General features: G+C 29.6%; 1 long non-coding RNA gene across 2 annotated transcripts in view; it reads right to left on the bottom strand.

Moving 5' to 3' along the window:
• The window catches only part of LOC117180271, a 478,081-nt gene that overhangs the window by 191,472 nt on the left and 265,568 nt on the right, over positions 1 to 21,041 (bottom strand). For both annotated transcript variants that reach the window (XR_004468020.1, XR_004468022.1), the window contains exon 2: positions 19,313 to 19,521. This is a non-coding gene — a long non-coding RNA (uncharacterized LOC117180271). The remainder of the gene's footprint in view (positions 1 to 19,312; positions 19,522 to 21,041) is intronic.

Genomic DNA, 21,041 nt, shown 5'->3' with positions numbered 1-21,041 from the left:
GTTTAACTAGAAACAAATATAATGCTTCATAATTTAAAATTAAACATTACTGCAAAAAATATTTTCAATTTGTGTAAAGTGAAATTACATCGCTCTTCTAAGAATTGATCAATATACATGTATATTAAATTTACTACGCAGCCTCTTAATAACTATTTCATAGACCGGGTTCTTAGGTTTACTATAAAAATATATAGTAAATGTATATTAAAATTGCAAACATTTTTAAAAGTGTACGTGTGTGTATCTGTGTGCGCACATGTCAACTGTTTACCTTCTGAAAGCTTTTAGTGACGATTTAAATCGTTATTATTAAAATTAATAAAATGAATTAGCGAACGAAACGTGGAAAGACATCACAAATAGAAAATCTTCCACACTAAGTATCAAATGTACTTGATTATGAACTTAAATTAAAATTACAGTGAATTGTACATTTGGAGATATCATCAAATGTAGAAATGAGTAGTGGGAGGTAAGGGGTTATAGCGTCGTTCTCACTATTTGGGGGAAAATCGTACTCAGTAGGGGGAGTTCGCAGTACTGAATTTCGCAGTGCCGCGACTTGAGTGTACCAAAAAAATCAAAATCCGAAGATTGCAAACAAAAAAAATTTTTTTTTATAACGCGTTTATGCTGATTATGCAAGATTTATCAATCTTGCATGGCCCACTGCGTGTTTGTGTCTTTCATGGTAAGTTCCGGATCAAAATTCCATATAACAAAACGAAGAAAATAATGTAACTTTTATCAACTAGATTAAAATTTAATACAATGACTTTCCCCTTCAATAAACGTTTATTCGCCAGAAACCCTTTGCTTGACGGAATGTATTATTCAGAGTAAGTTATAGATTTACTTGCTGATATTGAGAATTCAACAGTTTGATCAAATCATGAAACAAATATTGGAATAAGATATTCTTTAGTCAATATCTGTATCTTACGGAAAATTCAACGTGATCGGATTTCTCTATATGCCCAATACTTGATTAATATTAATTTTAAACTCATACAAGCCGTCCATAAATTACGTAACAGATTTTTAGAAAGGGGGGGGGGGGTACGATATGTTACATAGATAGGGAGGTAAATCGACACTGTTACGTAATATTTTTAACAGATAACGTTATAAAGACTTCATACCGGTAGAATTATGTTTAGTATTTTATCAAATTAAGAATTAAGAAAGCGGTTCTGAAAAATTTCTTAAGATTCCCAAATATTTCCAAGGATTTTTATACGACTTATTTAATTTAACACGGTTTTAAGATATTTTTTAATATTCTAAGACATTTTTTACAAATTTCAAGGAATCAGATCTTATGTACCTTCACGGGATTTGATTATATTTCGATATAATTTTAAAAAAATTTACTCCTAAGAATTGAGATTTGTCCAAAAATTTCAAAGATTTAAATTTTTTAATATTTCGATTTATTTCGAAAGATTGAATAAGATTTTTAAAATTTTAGAAATATTTTGGGATTTTAAGGGATTTTATAATACTTCAATGAAATTTTAAATAATTTGCTCATAATAATTGAGCGTTTCCTAAGAATGTCGAAGATATGAAGAGAGTTTTAAATACTGCAAAGTATTTCCAATGATTTAAACAGATCAAAAATTTTTTAAAATATTTTGGGTGCTTTAAGGTACAATTAAGGCCAATTCCCTTGCTTTTTATGCTATTTGATTTTATTGTAGTTCCATTTGACATTAAAACATGCAAAAATAAATTCGATTCTATTCTTAAATATAACTTTAAACGTATTTTTTTAGAATATTGTAAAATTATAACCCAGCCTCACGATCATTGGTTACATTTACCTTAAAATATTTCAAAGAATTTAAAAATATTTTGAAAATTTTTAAGGGATTTTCAAAATTTTAGAATGTTTGAAGATTCCAAGATTTTCAATAGATTTGAGCGATTGGATTAGAATTCAAATTTTTGAAAGATTGTAGGGTATGCTATCCGATTTCAAGGAATTTTCAAGAAATTCTAACAATTTTAAGTAATTTACAAGGATTAAACTGATTTTAGGGAATTCGAAAAAATTTCAAGCAGTTTTTATTAATGAATTAAACGGTTGTGAAATATTTTTAAAAATTTTAAGGGATTTTCAACGGATTACAAGGTATTTCATCATATTTTCGAAAATTTCAATAATTAAAATTGTTATGGAATTTCAAAGGAATTCAATATAATATTTTAATAAATTTGCCAGGACTTTGAACGATTTAATTGGGCTACAATTATTTGAAGAAATTTCAACGAATATCAGATTTTATGTAACGTCACGGTATTTTAGAATGTTTTAACGAAAATCTCAGGAATTTTTTCATACGAGTTTTGGGCTTTAAAAGGATAATAAATTTAAAGATTGCAGGATATTTAAAAATATTTCCAGGAATTTGATCCTATTTCAAGAAATTTCAATGGCTTAAGAATATTTTTTGATATTTTAAACACTTTCAAGAATATTTAAAGAGTTTAAAAAAACTTGAAGAGATTCGAAAATATTTCTAAGAATAGGAAATATTTGATAGGGCATTTCACAGAATTCCAATTCATTTTAAGGGATTTAAAAAAAGTTAAAGGAATTTCAAGGAATATCATCCGATTTCGTGCAACTTTACTGGATTTTATAATATTTTAACGAATTTTGAAATAGTTTATTAGGAAGAAGTGATAGATTGCAAAAAGAATTTTGAAAATCTTGGAGATTTTTAAGTGGTCGGAGGTATTTCCAAACACTTGAAATAATTTTAATGGTTCTCAGACACTTAAAAGAAATATCCATAAAACACAGTGTTTTCACTTTTATAAATTTGACGACGAATTGAACAGGAAGTCAAAATATCACGTTTATCTTATCGAAAAATCTAGAAAAATGCATAATCAATATTGTATAATGACATATGTACTAGTAATTTTTTTAAATGATGAAAAGTTAAGTTTTTTATGATTATTTTTTAATAGAAGTAGATAATACAGCTTTTGATACGTTTATATTTCCGAGGTGTGTCCAGTTCCATTCTTACATGATCCATTTTGTCTTCATTTTATTATTACTATTTAAATAACTTCTATTTATTTGTAAATTAATGTCTCAGGTAGAAATTCACTAAATAGGATTTAATACGATATGACTACCAATATTTAGAAAACTTTATTTAGATAAGCGGAGAATGGAGTCATCCAACCACTTTGTTATGAAGTTTTACATGGGGAAGGGGAAGGTTAAAAATCGTATAAAAATGTATTACATTATCTATATGCATACCTCCTTAGTCATTTCATTATCGAAAGATAATTTATCATTTCAAATTAAGAAAACGATTTTTTGTATTTAAAATTATTTACAAATATAATTTTATTGGAAATTGGAAATAATCCTGTATTTTTACGAAAATGAAAGCCCATTAAGACATATTTAGTGACAAGTTTAGTAGCATTAAGGCAACCCTAACTTGATTTGCCTAGGAACCTCAATTTTGTTATGAAATGCATACGTTACATAAAAGCTATCAGGGGATGAAAATTGCTTTCAGAAACCTAATTTCCTTAAAAATCGAGTTAAAATAATTTTACTTAGGAGGGTCGATATACTTATCTAGGTGAAAAATCTCATATCAATTTACGATGTTGCTATGATTATCCTCTATATGATGGCTTTTATATTCAAAATGACATAAGATTTAAATGCCTTTGAATGATAATCGATTTTTAAAGAAAAATGTTACATTAAAAATGTATGCTATCTACATTTCTTTGATCATATTTCCATTTTAACGTCTGCCATTAGGAGAGAAAGTTCAAATAGAAGTAATTAAAAAAAAGTTCATTATATAAAAAATGCCAATATCAAACGTTTTAATACTAATTTTCATTTTTACTTTATTTAAAAATATTGTAAAATTGGTTTTGCTTCCTCATAGAGGGAGGCTTGTAATGATCTAACGTTTTCAATTACTTTTTTGATATATTTCGATTTAATTTTATCCCAGGAACTCGAAAAGATTTACAAAAATTACCGCGTATAACTATTTTCTTTTTAGCTTTCTCTTAAACTTTTTTTAGCTCCAATCGATGTCTAGTTGAATTCTCAAGCCGAAAATATGAATTTTCAATAAAAAGTAAATTTTCAATCAAGTAATTACAATTGCAAACTAAAAATGAAAATTAGCAGTTGAAAAATATATTTCGAAATTTGAAAAGAACTTGATTTGTTAACAAAATCGTTCAATTTTAAGCCAAAGAGATGGATGTTAAATTAATAAAATGAATTTTCAACAAAGTAGTTCAACTTTGAGCCAAGAATTAAAATTTCTAATCAACAAAATTGTTGAATTTTTAAACCAAAAATATGAATTCACAAGGAAGAATCTAAAATTGAATATGTTCGTTATGCCAAAAATATGTTAGTTAAATTTTAAATAGGGAGAATTAATTTTCAACTAAAATATGCTAATTTTCCACAAAATAGTCCAATCTTTAACTAAATAGTAAATCTAGGAAAGTGAAAGTGATAGTTATTTTTATTTGAATTCTGAATTGAATAGGTGAATAGGGTGAAAGAATACAATGTCTGTATTTAGAAACTTGTAAAATAGAAACACCCATTTTCATTTTTTTTGTAAGCACTTCAAAAAAATTATTCACATTTTTATTTTCGCGTCTGATCTCACATTCTGCATTAAACTCTTCGTCACCACTTGTTTAAAAATGTGCCCCCCCCCCCCCCCCCCCCCCCCCCCCCCCCCCCCCCCCGGGCGGTAGATCAAGTTTTGGCACGGCCCTTATAAGATAATTACTAGTTCTTGTTTGAAAGTGAAATAATTTTACCACAAACATTTTCAAATCAACTTCAGTAGACCGCACAGTGGCGGCGGACATCAAACGTTATTTCAGTTTACGATCTCCGGATTTTATTAAACGTTTTACGATTGACCATATCATTCGTGTGCGACACAAGCCTCATATACACATAGTGATGGCATAGTGAGGATAAATGAGAGAGAGCCACAAGGGAGATGGGTAGTTATCCTTGTGGTATTCACTGGCCGAATTTAATTGAATTAAGCATTGCATCGCTTTTCCTCCAACGTCATTGTGCCGGTAGCGATTGAATGAGAACAATGTGTGGAATTTCAAAATAGAATCATTGGCTGGAAACTAGACTAGCTAATCACGATCTGATTTCTTCCTCCGTTGCTTTCACTTAATCTAAATCTAGAATGTTAGAAAGATGATCAGTGTTTGGCGCGTTACTATTCAGAAGTAACGTACGAAGGCCCCTGGAAATCATGGGTAAATTGAAATTAAAAACCGAGGCCCAACGGGAAAGCCTTTTTTTGGAGAAATTTCTATCTTTTATGTAAGAAACGAAAGCAGAAATTGCACCTTATAAGTGGCCCAACTATTGTAGTAGTGAAGTATTTTACTAATTATCTAAAAAGGCAGCGTATTAAATATTTATCTGCATGGGTTTTTATTTTTGTAACTCACCATGCTTTTTACCGGCCATGACGCAAGAAGAAGATCTGCTCGGTGCTAGTTTTGGGCGAACTTAACAACAAAATGGAAAACTACGAAAGTAAAAAATGATGTAGACAACTGAACTTCTAGAAGAGAACATGTAAATCCCGATGTCGAAAAATGTCCTGGCAGTCTGATTACAGGTCTGGCCCAGGTCTCGATTTATCTAGACTGTCTGGTTTGGAAGATCTGTTCTAGCCCAGGTCTGACGCTAGTATGGTCTAGGTTTGACCTTATCTAGACCATCGAGTCTGGAAGGTCTGGTCTGTCTCAGGAGTCACACAAATCAGCGAGCCAAGAGCAAGAAAATCCTAAGTTCAATCAGCACATTTTTTGGATATATTTCGAAAAAGTTGCAGGATCTTTAAAATGATAGAAAGTAATAAACTCAAAGTATCAAAGCAACATCTTATTCCTATACCTTGACAGTCAGGTCTGGTCCAGGTTTGGTGCTGATCAGCTATACATGATCAACAGTTGTAATTTCGGTCTAGAAAGTCTAGCCAGGCCCAGACCTAGCGCTAATCAGCAAGTGAAGATCCGGAATATTATAAATTCAGCCTAGAAGGTCTGGCCAGGCCCAGACATAGTGCTGATCAGCGCGGCAAGAAAAAAACGAAATCTAACTTCGATCAGTAAATTTTTTTGACATCAGTCGAAAACGTTTCATTTCCAGATGTCGTCACAACTTGCAATACCAGTAACGTATTGACTCTGACCCCACTGACACACAGCTAGTTTTTGTCGATCAAGCGTCACAAACTGTCAGCCAGCGAATAACTCGCGGCTGAGCCAGAAAAGAAGTTACACTTTTGATCAGGCCCAGGCATGACCGCCTAGTCAACGCCATGGTCTAGTCTGGGCCAAGCTAGTGCCAGAGCATTTTTCGACGCGGCCCGTAATCCTTTCTTCATTATGGGCCACTCACAAAATACGTGATACATTAGAGCTGAGGGATCTTTCAAAGTATCATTCTCCATTATTAATAAAGGGTAAAATTTCAATTATGAATAATTTATAAAAGTATGAAATAATTCTGTTCTTAACACTTTGTTACCATACTATGATTTATAAACTTTTTCATAATTTCAAAGAGATGATAAAAGTGGAATTATGGAAAAGACATCTGCACGGAAAAACTTTCAGTTATAAAATTCGATAGTATAATATTTATTTTTACAATACGACAATAGCAAGCCAGTATATAGAGTCACTATTGCAAGAACTACTATTGAGAATATTAAACTCTGAAGTTACTATATTTATTGAAATATAAAATAAATGATTAAATAATTAAATAATTGCACTTATACTAAAAGAAACGTCCTATAATTTCTAAGACAGACTGTGAAGCTTACAAAACACAATAGTAAAGAAATTCTATCTATGTTCATTCTACGCATTTCTAATTTTTCCCATAGAGAATAGAAAAAACTGCCATGGTCGAAAGAGATTAATAAAAATAAGCATTCACTTCACGCACTATACATTTTATACATTAAACATAAAATTAGATATTTATATTTTATTCTAAGCTGAAAGAGAAAAAACCTTGTTAGAAGAAATCAGCCCTGGCGGGAATTGAACACGGGCCTCCGGGGCAGCAGAACGGAGATATTTTCCTGTAATAAAACAAATTATAAGGTTCAGGAATTTCATCATTCTCGTGAACTTCGGCGCGTGTAATGACGTCATTTGGTACTGAATCGCGAAGCACTAAAATCAATTGTTTTTTCTATGAATATTTATCAATCTTCTATCAAAAATATTAATCTTTCTAAATATAAATGGCAATTATTAGGTTTGTAGTATATTTATAAATGAAATGGAAAATGTACTTCTTCGTATGGCTGCGGCAATAATACTATTTTCTCGACTATATCCTAGATTGACATCGAAATTTTGTAAAGATCAATATTATAATGCCAAATTTTACGAACAAGAGTTTCTCCGTGTGGAAATGTCACCGTCAATATTATTTCTGGGAATATTATAATTGACATGTTATTAGGAGAAATTAATATTTCCAAATATTAAAAAAGATGTTGAAACATTAAAGAAGATTTCCAAAACTATCAAAATTGAACCTCAAAGATTTTAAGCCAATCAATAATTCGAGGGAGTTTAGAAAACATTTAGGAATTTTTAGAAAGATACAACTGTATGGTTTAAAAATTTGTATCTTTTAATTAGTTTTTTTTTAGTTTAAAACCCGACTCATTTATTTTTTTAATTTAACTTTTTTTGACTCAAAAGGAAAATCTTTTTGGATCGAAATAGCAACTATTATAATTTTCGTTGAAAATTTATTTTTTTTGTTAGAAAATTCAACATTATAGTTAAAGATGAACTTTTTTGTTGAAATTTTGAGTTGACCTATCTGAAACTTTAGAAATTCTTTTTTAATATTCTCAATAATCTTACGAAAATAAGAATTACTCCTATAACCTTAAAACAAATAAACAAGTAAACCTTAAAAATAAATAGTTATTCGAAATTTTTATTTTGCAGTAAAAATTAGTTTTCTCTACAAAACTTATTGTTGCTGAAACCCTAATCAAAACCTGGCTTTTGATTAAAATAAAATTTCTCCATTTATTTTACATTTGAAATTTTTAAATCGAAACCGCTGTTAGCGACAGATATTAGGATTTTTAAGATTTTCCAGAATTTTAAAAGCTTCCAGATTATATCTTTGGGTTTTTAAAAGTTTTAAAACATGTCAATATTTAAGGATATAGCAAGGTATTAGAACATGTAAGTGAGGGGACTAATTAATCCAAATAAAAATACATAAAAATTATGAATGAAATTAAATATACAATTTGCTCGGTCATTATTCATTATAGAATCCTTTATGCGAATGAGGAAAGAATTGTTCATCATAAATAATTTGGCGCGGCTAAATTAAATTTCCAATAAAATATTGAATACCTTATATATGTTTTATGTTAGTTCTTTCAGCTGGAAATTAGATTTACTTACAAAATAATTTTATCATAAAAGCATACAGTTTCGAGAGACTTAAAGTTTCTAATATATGTGAGGATGTGTTATTTTTTTCAACGGGCATTAGCAATTTTTAAATAAAATTATCAACAATGTCTCGAAATTTCAAGAATTTTATGTTGTGTTGGCGGTTTGCACCGAAGATTTATATTTCTAATAGAAAATTATTAGATTTTAAAAAACATTTACAAATTTTCAACAATTTTAAGTAAAATGAATAAAATCAAATTTACAAGTTGGAACCATTTTGAAATATTTCAGCGTTTTTCTTAAAAGATTGAAACTTTCACTAAAAAATCATTACACTTCAAAGAAGATTCAAAATGTTTGTACAATTTTAGAAATTTGGCGTGTTATGTCAGAAATTGGTATTTCTAAAACCGAAATCATCAGAATATAAACAGAAATTTCCGATTAAATTTTCATTTAGAGTTATTAAATTCTCAATTTTTGAACAATCTTTGTTTGTTTGAGTCTCATGCCAAAAATCGGGGCTATTGATAAAGGAATTGTTGAGTTATGTTTGCTTTTTTCGACAAAAATCTGTATAGATTTGAAATAAGATTCACAAGATTAAACAATTTATTTTTATACTATGTTAAGTTGCTCCTTCTAACATTATACTGTTTATAGAAATTAGTACAATTTCAAATAAAACTCACAATACATATACAATAATAGGGTAGTCTAGCGTTTTTCAGCAGAAATCGGTTATTACAAACAAAAATCAATTGAATTCAAAAATAATACTTACAATTTGAGCATTTTAAGTTAAGTTAACGCTTTACTTTCAAAATATTATCATTGATTTTCTCTTTTATTATTTTGGATAACAGATATTATTTGTAATAGGTATGTAATAGATACTTTAATCTATTTTAATTTTAAAATTGCGTTAGTCAATAAGTAATAATATTTTCGCTCTTAGCTAGCGTAATTATTTTCTTGTATAAGTAAATAATGTTGCCAATGAATTTGTTTTGATTTTATTTCAAAAAGGAGGAGTAAACTTCAAGTCATAACAATTGTTCCTGGTGTGGAAAAAAAATTTTGAAATGCCTGTGCCTAGTCGTCCCGAATAATTAAGGGAGTGGAAAAAGGGAAGGAATTAGTCATCCCTCATTTTCGCAATACTAGCCAAGCTCATAAAAAATATTGGACTAGTCATCTCAAATTTAGGGACGACGAGACACTTTGATAAGAAATCATTTGCAAAAAGAGCCAAAATATGTTGAAAAATGTGAATGGTCTTGAAAAATTTGTTTGCAAGTCGCCATTATTGTTTCATGGTTTGCACTTTAATTCTACAGTTTCCGTAGGTGTAGATATTTCTGAAGTTTCAAAAACGCCTTGGAGAAATATAAAAAATGTATAGTTTTACACGGTGAAAACCTCCAGTACCACAGATCCAGTTTCCACTTTTCTCATCCCTGGCGATTTATTCACAATTCATAAAAGCTTGTTGCACATTAACTCCTTCCATTTGAACTGATTCACTTATCTGTCTGACCACGTATTTTTCTGCCAACCCTGATATTTACCCAGTGGTCACTGATGCATAATGATATTTCCTGTTCGATCCTTTCGGTTGGTTAGGTTCCCTTTGGAATACACGGAACAGTAATATCAACAGGGTACCACCGGGTCGGATACCTAATTTTATCCGCAGGAGCGGATAGCGCGGAGTATGAGCTCATGACCCAAATAGAGTAGATGTGGCACGTATCCCAATCACCCTGATACACCCGCAGGGTTATGATGGCCGGTGAACACAAACTGCACTTAGTTCTACTCTGAAACGCAAAGCTACGCGGAATACGAAATTCTAACCATTGAATTCAAAGAGAGACAGAGAGATAGAGAGAGAAAATATAATTATTAAGTGAGAGGCAAAGAGAAGTTTAAACGAAGAGGGTAGGGGTTGTTCTGTACCTGGGCAATTCAACCTCCATACCTTTAATTTTCAAGTGCTTGAGCCAAGTCAAGTTACACACCTAAGAAGTACGATATCAGGGAATTTTACTCGTTTCAGTAATTTTGTAGACTGCTATGTACAATATACTTGTTATCCTGAAATTTTTAAGGGTGTGAGCGAGAGAAGGGTGAATAGTCTTGTACGTGATCACAATGGGCACGTGACTCGACTGGTAGCACATTTGGGCCAGGGTGTCAGACAATTCCGGACGAGCAATTCTTGGAGAAAAATCTTGACCCTCTTTGGAGAATTGAATTAAGGACTTTTCGCTTCAACTTCTCTTCTCTGGGGAAAACGGTAGTCTCGGATTATAAACATCAAGATAAGAGACGAATTTCATTTGTCTCAGAGTGAATAAAAGAAATACGGTCTGCAAGCTAAAAATATTTATTTGGCTTCCGCTACTTGCACTAGCCAACAACTTTGGTATTAAATTTTCAGTTTAATTATCTATGGTCCGATGAATATGTTTTTAATTTTAATCCCCTCCTAAAAATAGAAAAGTATTCTTTTTATAGAGGCATTTCGTAGATAAATTACTGGATAAATTGAAAAATTTTATATCAAAAGCCTTGATAGTCAGTTTTATATTGAATAAATGGCTGCGTCTAGTCGTCCCGAAAAATTGGATGAGCTGGAAAAAGGGACAGACTTGTTTTGCCAAAATTTTGAGACGATTAGTCTAATTTTCGCAAAATATTGTATATTATTCAAATATTCTAGATTGTTAAGTTTAGTGATTTTTACAATTCCACAAGATCGTAAAATATCAAATTGAAAGAATTTACAGTTACACAATTTTCAGTTTAAAGGATTTTGCAATTGAACATTTGTTTACTTAACTGACCCCAGAATAATTTCAAAATAATGGAAAATTAAGAAAATGATTTATGACGTTCAAAATCTTAAAATAAGAACATTTTAAAACTTTCCAACGCAACTTAAAAAAATGTTAATTGAAAAGCTTCAAATTTTACAAATAAACGAATCGGAATCATTGCGATCTTGTTTTGTACCTATTCTTTTTTTCTCATTTTTAATTTCCAATGTCATAGCTTGAAATATTCTGATTTTTAAATGAAAATTTAAAAAAAAGGAATCATCTCCCTTTCATCATCTCCCATTCCTAAGTTTTATTTTTGTAATTAAAATGAAAATCGTTGAAATTCTTGAAATATAATTAAAAATTCGGATTCGCCTAATTTTTAACGCTCCGCAGTAGACATTTTTACATTTTTAACGTTTTCCATTTTAAAGTACTTTATTTTAACATTTTTTTAGAATTATTTAATTTTAGTAGCATATAATTGGAAAATCTTTCATTCTGATCGATGAAAATGAAGGGTATTTATTCTTAGACCCTCGAAAATTTGTTTAATTAATTTAAACAATCATTAATTTTTTTAATTCTATAATTTATAAGCTTTAACTTCGAAACATTTAATTTAGTCTCAAGTTTTAATTGCTTTAAATAAAAAATTATTTAAATCTAAAAGTCTTAAAAGTACATTTGTTTCATTTTGAACGATTAAACTAAAAATAATACAGTTTCAACTCCTTTCTAATAAAATTTTTGTTATTGAAAAAGTTGATATTTTTTTGGTTAAAAATGCAACTGCTTAGTTGAAAGTTAAACTGCTATGTTAACCATTCCTTTTTTTTGTTAAAGGTTCATGATTTTCGTTCAAAAACCTTCTTTTTTTGGCTTGCAAATTCAACAATTTGGATGACATTTTTCTCTTTATTGATTAAAAATTCTTTCTTGTTAGAAAATTCGACCATTTTCTTAAAAATTCAAATTCTTCATTTGAATTTGACAATTTTTTCTTCTATATTCAAATCTGTTTTAGTGAGAATATGAACTATTACAATTTTCGTTGAGAATTTCTCCGTTTTGGTAGACAATTTATGAACTTGGTTTAAAGTGGAACTACTTTGTTCAAGGTTAACTTTATCGTTGGAAATTCATCATTCTACTTGACTTTAATTTAATCTTACTATTTGAATATCAATTGTTTTCTTGAAATATTGATTTTTTTTCTTATAAATTAGTGTTTGAACTTTAGCTGTATCTATGCATTTTTTTTTTTTTTGAAAACTTATCTTTTTGAGTTCAAAATTCGATTGCGATAACAAAAATTCATTTTCCTCAACTTCTTGGAATAAATTAAACTACTTCGTTAAGAATTAATTTTTGTTGGAAATTCAGCTCTTAAGTTGGAAATTATACTATATTCTTTTAAATACGTATTTTGAAGTTGAAATTTACTTTTCTTAACTGAAGACTTAACTATTGTATTCTTGGTTGAAAACTTACATTTTTTAGTTGAAAATTCGACATATTTGTTTAAAAATTTGTGTATTGAGGAAATTTCGTTTTTTTGTTGTTGTAGAAAATAATCTTGCTGATGGAAATTTTATCTTTTATGGTTAAAAATATACTGTTCCATTAAAAATAAATCTGTTCTTTTTTGAGAATTCAAACATTTTGTTGAAAATTTTACTTTTTTTGGTTAAATTAACTTACTTTTTATTGAGAATTAGAAACTGTTTTGGTTGAAGCATCAACTTTTACATGTATTGGTAATCATTAATCTTTTTTGGTAAAAACCCCAGTTACTTGGTTAAAAGTTGAGCTTACTATTTTAAATATTTATTTTTTCGTTAAAAATTCAAAATTTTAGTTTGAAAACCTTATTTATTCATTTTTGTTGCTGTTGTTGTCGAAAATACCATTATTTTGAAAGAAGCCTGATATTTTCGTGTTGAAAATAAATAAAATTGTTAATATTATTAATATAATTAATATTCTTGAAGGAAATATATATTTTTCGTGGAAATTTAAACTATTTGGATGATAATATTCTATTTTATTGTTGAAAATTTATATTTATGATTAAAAATGCAACTGTGCGTTGAAAGATAATCTGCATGCTTAACAATCAAAAAACTGTTTTATTTAAAGTATCAACTATTAAATATTTTACACTCGTAATATTAGTAATTGTATATATTATTCAAATATATAGAATTAAAATAGTTCCTAGTTCCTTTTGCACTTGGAAGTTAATAGTTCTAATCGATTGGTTGAGTTTGACGGTTTTCACCCGACAGTCTGAGAATGCAGTAATTATACTATACGATCAAGATCCATAGAGTCTGGAAGTAGTTTTCAATGGTCGCAACTTTGGAAACGGTTTAGTTTCAATCGAACTTGCGAGACTTGCATAGCCATTGAAAAGGAAATAACTAGAAATCGCACATAAGTCAGTAACCTACTACTACTTACAATCGGGGACTGTACTCGTAAATCCTCGCAAATCATATTATGTAAAGCAAATTAATACCACATAACGGTATATACGTCTTTTTATTACATTTTCATTTAAATGGTCAAATTTTCAAAAAATGTAACGGCAGAATGAGCTAAAAAGACGCCTGCTCTCAGACTAATTAATTTCGACAAAAATCTTTGAAACCTTATTGGCTACAATTATATTATAAAACGTTTACAAGAAGTAAAAATTTAATTAAAAATAGCGGGGGAAGCAATGCAGATATAGAGTAGGCCATTTTAATTGAATAGAATATAGGAAAAGAAATTTCTCAAAACTTTTTATGATAACATTATGAGCAATAAATGTGGAAGAAGAAAAAACTGATTTTCGTTATGAAAACAAACAAATGTGACTCTCTTATGTTAATTTGTAATAGAAATAATATTTCTCAGCAGGTTTCAACGTTATAATTGAATTTTGAAACTAAATTAACAATTTATATTAAGGTGACAGCTCTACATTTTGCATTCACAATTATTTAAAAACATTTTATTACTGGGTACGTTTCTGAAGCGTAGATCAAACAGAGCTCTAATTGACAATTGCCAATTTTATTGTTAATTGGTTTGATCTTTTTTTCTGATGGTTCTAGTAATAATTTTTGCTATCACACCCCATTACACCCATTGGAGTTTAGAGACCATGAGTGATACCTTACAGTTATTTCAGCAGAAGCTTGATTTCGTGTCTAATTTTGTAACCAGAAGACCTACTCTTTAATGCGAAACGTGAATAAGAAACTTGGAAATTGTTTCTTAAAAACATTCAATCAGGTGTAGCTTCCTTCATCTTACCTCTTTCTTCTGCAGCGGTGTGCACCTGCCTTAAGGGTTGTGAAGGCAATGAGCATTGTCCACTCAGGGTAAGAGTGAGAGGAGGGGGTGCAGGCATTTTAGGATAAATACCCGGCACCATGTACATTAAAGAGAAATCCTTTAGTAACCATCCAACACTTATGCAATAAAGACGTTTTACCAAAGTTATTCCATAGCCTCTCCATTTATTTTAACGCCCTATTGACTACATAGATAAATAATTTATTTTCTTTTTAAAAAAGTAATTAAATAAATACGCTGAACTCTGGATTTGAGTAGAATCCAAGGAATCCAAACTTTAACATTCAGAGTGATGTGAACCATTCCTGTTGGATTTTCACGCATGATAACGGCTGACGCAACTTACGCGCTGAGGGTACTGCCCGCTTTGTCCCTGCGATACTATTGCATTGCTATAAACCGAGGTTATTTAAATCCAGATTTCGATGTAGTTCAAATTTCACCTGATTTAAATTACTTTTCTTAATTATTTTCTATAAAGTACATAAAAACTTTGAAAATTTGAATCACCTACTCTTACATAGTTTCCCCTCCTGAAGATTGGAGCAGAATCACATTTTAAGGAATCTTTCATATACTACGTTGCACATTTTTTTATATCGTGTTATCCTTCTTCAAACAAAAAAAATGAAAAGCGCCTAACGTACTTTAAAAGTAATCCTTAAGGGGCGTGTATAAATTACTTAAGTCTTTTTTTGAGCGGGTGGCCTAGAGGGGAGGAGCGTTTAAATCTATTTTTTTAGAAAATATTTTTAAGTCTAATAATCGCTAAAAAATGAAAGGTAAGCTGATTTGATTGTAAATGGAATCAAGTGCTTTCTGTAGAACCTAGCACATTAAATGTAAAGAAAAATCATGTTACTTTATTGATAATTGTAAGATACGTTGAGATTTCTTCCAACTTCCACAAAATCTTACTAAGAACTCATAAAATTAGTGAACGAACATACATATAAAATATGAAATCAGTTTATTAAATGAACATGACACCTCAATAAAATTAGGTTTAGAAAGCACAATGTTTTAATGGCAATAAGTATTTAGTCTTGCAAAAGTACAATATTATTTAATAAGCTGAATTTTCAGATGTCTAACCTAAGATTTAAAATTTATTAAAAATGAACTTCACTGTACATTTGAACTATGATTCTTCCCTCTGAAAGAGAAGTATTACTAAGTATTGGATCTAATACTGTTTTCGCGAATAAGTATTGGAAATTCAATACTTTTTTGCGAAAAGAATAGTGGATTCTGCGCTTGCTAATACTTTTTTTACATAAGGGATTAATCAATAAATTTTCAAAATTTAGATTTTTTTATCTCATGAGTTACTGTCTTTCTTCTTTCCTCGGGTTTCTACTTAAATAGGAACTGAATTAGAGATCCCGGTAACAAAATCTAACTATTTTTTTTTTTTTATAAAGTTCCTTCATTTAAAATGAAAAGCTTACTACCCGTGTAGAAATTGGCCAACTTATTCCCGAGTTCCGATCTGAGCCCGATCGTATTTTCCACATGTGGCCGCAAGGGGGCAGATGGTGTGGCTCGCGTCGGAACCACGTTAAGTCGGGTTAGGTTATTTTGTTTACATCGAACTTAAAATGTCAAAAGCTTAACTCCGATTTATTCGAAACTATAAAGATATCATGTCTCTGTTTATTTCAGCCAATAATAAAAATTTACAAAAAAGTTTAAATAAAAGTTGTAGATCTTTTAATAACACATATTTTATGTCGAAATTGTTTATGCCCTACGACTTTTAGTTTTCGAGAAAATATACGATGAATATGTAAAATCACAGAAATACTGCAAAATGCTTGGCAGGTCAGCTTGAATTGTATAAAAAAGTTATGGAAATTATGAAATTATAACAACAATATGTATAATTGTCAAGGTCGAATGTCATACCTTGCGAAATTAGTGACTTTAGATTAGGAACGTCCGACTTCATTTGTTCCTCTCAAACTGCAAGAAAATCATTTCCATTCCTAAAGTTGTATGTCAGCTGCCTACACTCAGAAAAATGTCTGGTTAAATCAACCAGAATTCTGGTTACTCTAACCAGAAAAATAGTAAGGGCATATTTTACCAGAATTTTGGTTGATTTGGCGAAAATGCTGGTTGAATTAACCAGACATATTTTGATTGTATGCATTCACATTACTTGAAAACATTATACAAAATATGTAAATATCCGGATTAGTAATATTAAGCATTAAATGCTTTTATTATTTTCTCGAATATTACCTTACTTTAAAACTCTCATTCCACGTGCCCCGTGTGCGTAAGTCAAACAATAGAGATTCCAAAATAATATTAAAAAGATTTACATATATTTATAATTGAATTTTATTTATGGATATGTGTGTGTGTGTGTGTTTGTGTGTAATAACTCTGAATTTCAACTTTTTTTTGATAATTGTTTTCTCCGAAATGCCAGCTCTTAATGATTATTTCAAAGAATACAAACAGTTCAATAATTTATAATATTGTAAAATTTAAGTTTTGGCATACACAAAGTAGGAAAAAATTATTATTAAAAAAACTTTTCAAATCTTACTAATTATAGAAATAAAAAATTAAAGAGGCCACATCTGGACCAGATCGCGCCCCCATTATGGATGCCCAGATTTGGACCCTGTAAGGTAGGGCGTTTCATTTACGGTCTGGCGCTACACATCTCTCAATCGGGGCCACATGTTTCCCGATCGATGCCGGACCAGCGCCCGACCACTGCATGGGTACCAAATTGTTGCTTTTATTTATTCACCATATTTGCTTAAAAAATTTATCATTTTGTTGAAGATTCAACAATTTGAATAAAAAGTCATCCATTTTAGTTGAAAATTCAGCTGTTTCATTGAAAACTCGTATGTTTAGATTGAAAATTCAACAATTCGATTTAATTTTTTTCTAGACTAAAAAATTCTTTTGGTTTTAAATTGAACTATTTGATCGTACTTTCCTTTTTTCTTGATAACGACCGCAACTTACAGCCTAGAAATCGTTCTGTTTTGGTTTAAATTTAACTTTTTTGATGAAAACTCATATCGATGGTGCAAAATCCAAAGGTTTTGTAGAAAATTCGACAATTTGATAGGGAATGCGAATATTTAAAAATAAATATAATTAATCTGTTTTGGTAAAAAATTAATCATTTTGTTCGAAAAATTAACAATTTGGCTTAAGATCGATGCACATCTTTTGTTAAAAATTCCATTTTTTGGTCAAGAATTATTAATTTTCTTTAAAAATTCATCTCTTCGGATGAAAATTGAACTCATTTTTTTAAATGCATTTTTATTGTTAAAAGTGTATCTTTGTAACACATAATTTATTTATTTAGCTCCCAATTCAACTGTTTGCCTAAGAATTAGCTTCTTTGTTGAAAATTTATATTTTTAGGGTGAAAATTCAACAGGTTTGTAGAATATTTGTCTTTTGCCTTTAAAATTTTAGTAGGAAATTTGGTTGAAAATTCTTCATTTGTTATACATAATTAATCATCTTGGCTGAAAATTCAACTATTTCTTTCAAAATTGATAGAAAATTGTTCTTTTTGGTAGAATATTGATTTATTTTATTGCGAATTTATCTTTTTCACTAGAAAATTAACCTTATTGGTTAAAAATTCATTTATTTAGTTTAAATATAAAACTGGTTGGTTATAATTGAGTTTTTTTTGGTCAAAGATTCAACTATTTCATTGAAAATTAGTCTTCTTTGGATCTACTCAACTATTTATTTATATTTCGAATTAATCTTTTTTCCTAGTTAAAATATCAGCTATTACATTTTTGTTCAAAGTTCACCTTTTCTGATTGCAAACTCAAATACTTGGTTAAAAGTTTAAAACTGCTTTCTTAATTCGTAAGCCACAGTAAAATTGAATTCCGTCCCCCTTCTAATTTGTTTTGCGTTATTTTCGGCATGAGCCTTACATAAATTCACGAAAAAAAGTTAGTTGGACAAAATTACGGAAGATAGGGGAAGTTTGTTGAATGTTAAATTGAGTTCTGATCAAAATTGTTCAGAGAAAATAGAAATAGGATAGAAAGTAATTTGCAACGTTCCATTATATTTACATAGTCAAACGTTAATCCTTCCATTTTTCATCAAAATTCTCGTCTGAGATTATTGTACATAACAAGGGATGATACGCTTTCGGGGCTGGCTTCGACAGCTAATTTAAAAAGCATTAAACTTCGATCGCAAGCACACTACCGTAACGTCCTAGGACAACGGATGTTGTGTCATTTTCAGCAGAAAATTTCTTGATTGCATGTCCCTTTTAATTCATTATTTTAAAGTTCCAGTAATAACTACATCCTTCCTTATTTATGCACAATGCCAATCTTTTACTTTACTATACTTTATAGCTTTGGTTTTAAATGAAAAAAGGAAAATTTCTACGTAAATTTTCCTGTTAAAACTGCGGTCTATACGTGAGTCACAGTCGCTGCTGGAGTATCATTGAAGTCCTTTAACACGGTTATGTTTACCGCCAGATGAGTCCACTTTGCTAGACATGGACCTGTACAATTGTTTTCTTCACTAAGGTGGGCTTATAATCATTATCTGAATTTAATTTTTGAAAAGTGATAACTCACGACTGTATCCGACTTTGTAAAAAGTACTCGCATTTCTTAAGACATTGGTCCAGGAGAGAGAAAAAGTGTAGACAACCGCCTCCAGAGTTTAGCCCTTTTCGAGACATTTGAGTTTGAAGGTAGACATTCGACCAGGACCATCAAAAGCACGCAATCAACCTCGGCGTCTGGTCGTACGTCGCAGATGCTCACCCATCCGAGTCGAGAATCTAAAGGTTAAATCGAAGAATAAAAGTTCAGCGCATTTCATTTTTAAATTTGCATTAACTGAATCTAACAAAAATATTTTTTCAATTTTTGAAAGCATTCTGAATTTTTACACCAAATTTTAATTCTTCCATTAAAAACATTCACATACGATAAATTTACCATAATTTTTCGAAAAATAGGACATAAATTTTTGAATCCAAAAATCGTGCAGCAGATAATATGGGATCACTGTCTAGAAAAATAAAATACCCGTCGCGGAGAAATTCTCGATAAAGAAAAAATTGTAAATAAAATATTCCCCAAATGATAAATTTGCCAACATTTTAAAACTGTAGAATTACAACATTCCTGAATACTAAAATTGCCGACAGTTTATGATCTTACTGAATTTGAAAATTCCCAAAATAAAGTTGCCGACATTATGAAATATCGAAAACTGAAAAATTGACGACACAATGAAGTTTTTAAATCTAAACAATTAGTAAATTGTTAAATAATAAAATAAAGAAACAAATTTTTTAATTTTTCAGATTTCGGAGTTTTGAGATTCCGAAAATTTTCTGTGTCGGTAATTTGATGTTGTTAGACATTTTATAATGTTAGTAATTTTAATTCAGGAATGACATGTCATCAGGAATTTTAAATTTAGTGATATTGAAAACTGCCAAGACTTCAAAATTTTATAATATTGGGAATTTTGTATATCGAATATTTTTTTAGTTATTTTCAACCCTCTCTTTTTTTACTTTTTTGGAAGGCTAACCAAAAAAATATTGTTTTCCAGAGTCCAAAAATTAGATTAATTGTAGCATTTTCATTTCTTGTCCCTAAAACAAAAAAAATTTAATTAAATTGTAAAAAAGTTGCATTTTAAGCAAAAAAGAATAGGATTCATGGGCATATTAAAGTAAAAATAGTCGTATAATAAAAATCAGAGTAGGTATTTTTTGAAAATCAAATTCTTTTTTAATATACATTTTTTTAAATAAATATGAAAAATAACCATAAATGTTGCTTTTGAAATCAGTTGGAATTTACAAATTCGAATGCTCCAGGTTTTTTCACAATAAAATTCTTTTGTTAAGTGAATTTATGGTAAGCACATGGGTTTGATTATTATTTTTGCTCTGAAATAAACTGTTTAAGTATACAATAAAGAAGTATACTGAAAATCAAGGTAGACATTATTTGGGGAACCGAATTTTTAAAGAAATCTACATTTTTGTTTCAAAACATGAAAAAAATGAAAAATAAGAATCTAAAAAAGAGAGTTTCAGTTAATTGAATTGAACCAGAGAGAAGCGGTAAAGCCTTCAGGGAATTAATGCTATTCATGTTTTAGAGACTGAAAGGGATTCACCGACATTGAGAACTTTCAAAAGTTTTGTTTCATACTAGATCCAGAAATTTTGTAGTTGCACAAACCAATTAATTATTTATCTTTCACACTATTTATTAGGCAATCAATTTGGCTTCCTCATGGATGAAGTAAAAATAAGAAATAAATCTAAATACACCA

The sequence above is a fragment of the Belonocnema kinseyi genome, chromosome 9 (assembly GCF_010883055.1).
Source record: "Belonocnema kinseyi isolate 2016_QV_RU_SX_M_011 chromosome 9, B_treatae_v1, whole genome shotgun sequence".
NCBI lineage: Eukaryota > Metazoa > Arthropoda > Insecta > Hymenoptera > Cynipidae > Belonocnema > Belonocnema kinseyi.
This window is presented reverse-complemented; position numbering and strand designations above follow the sequence as displayed.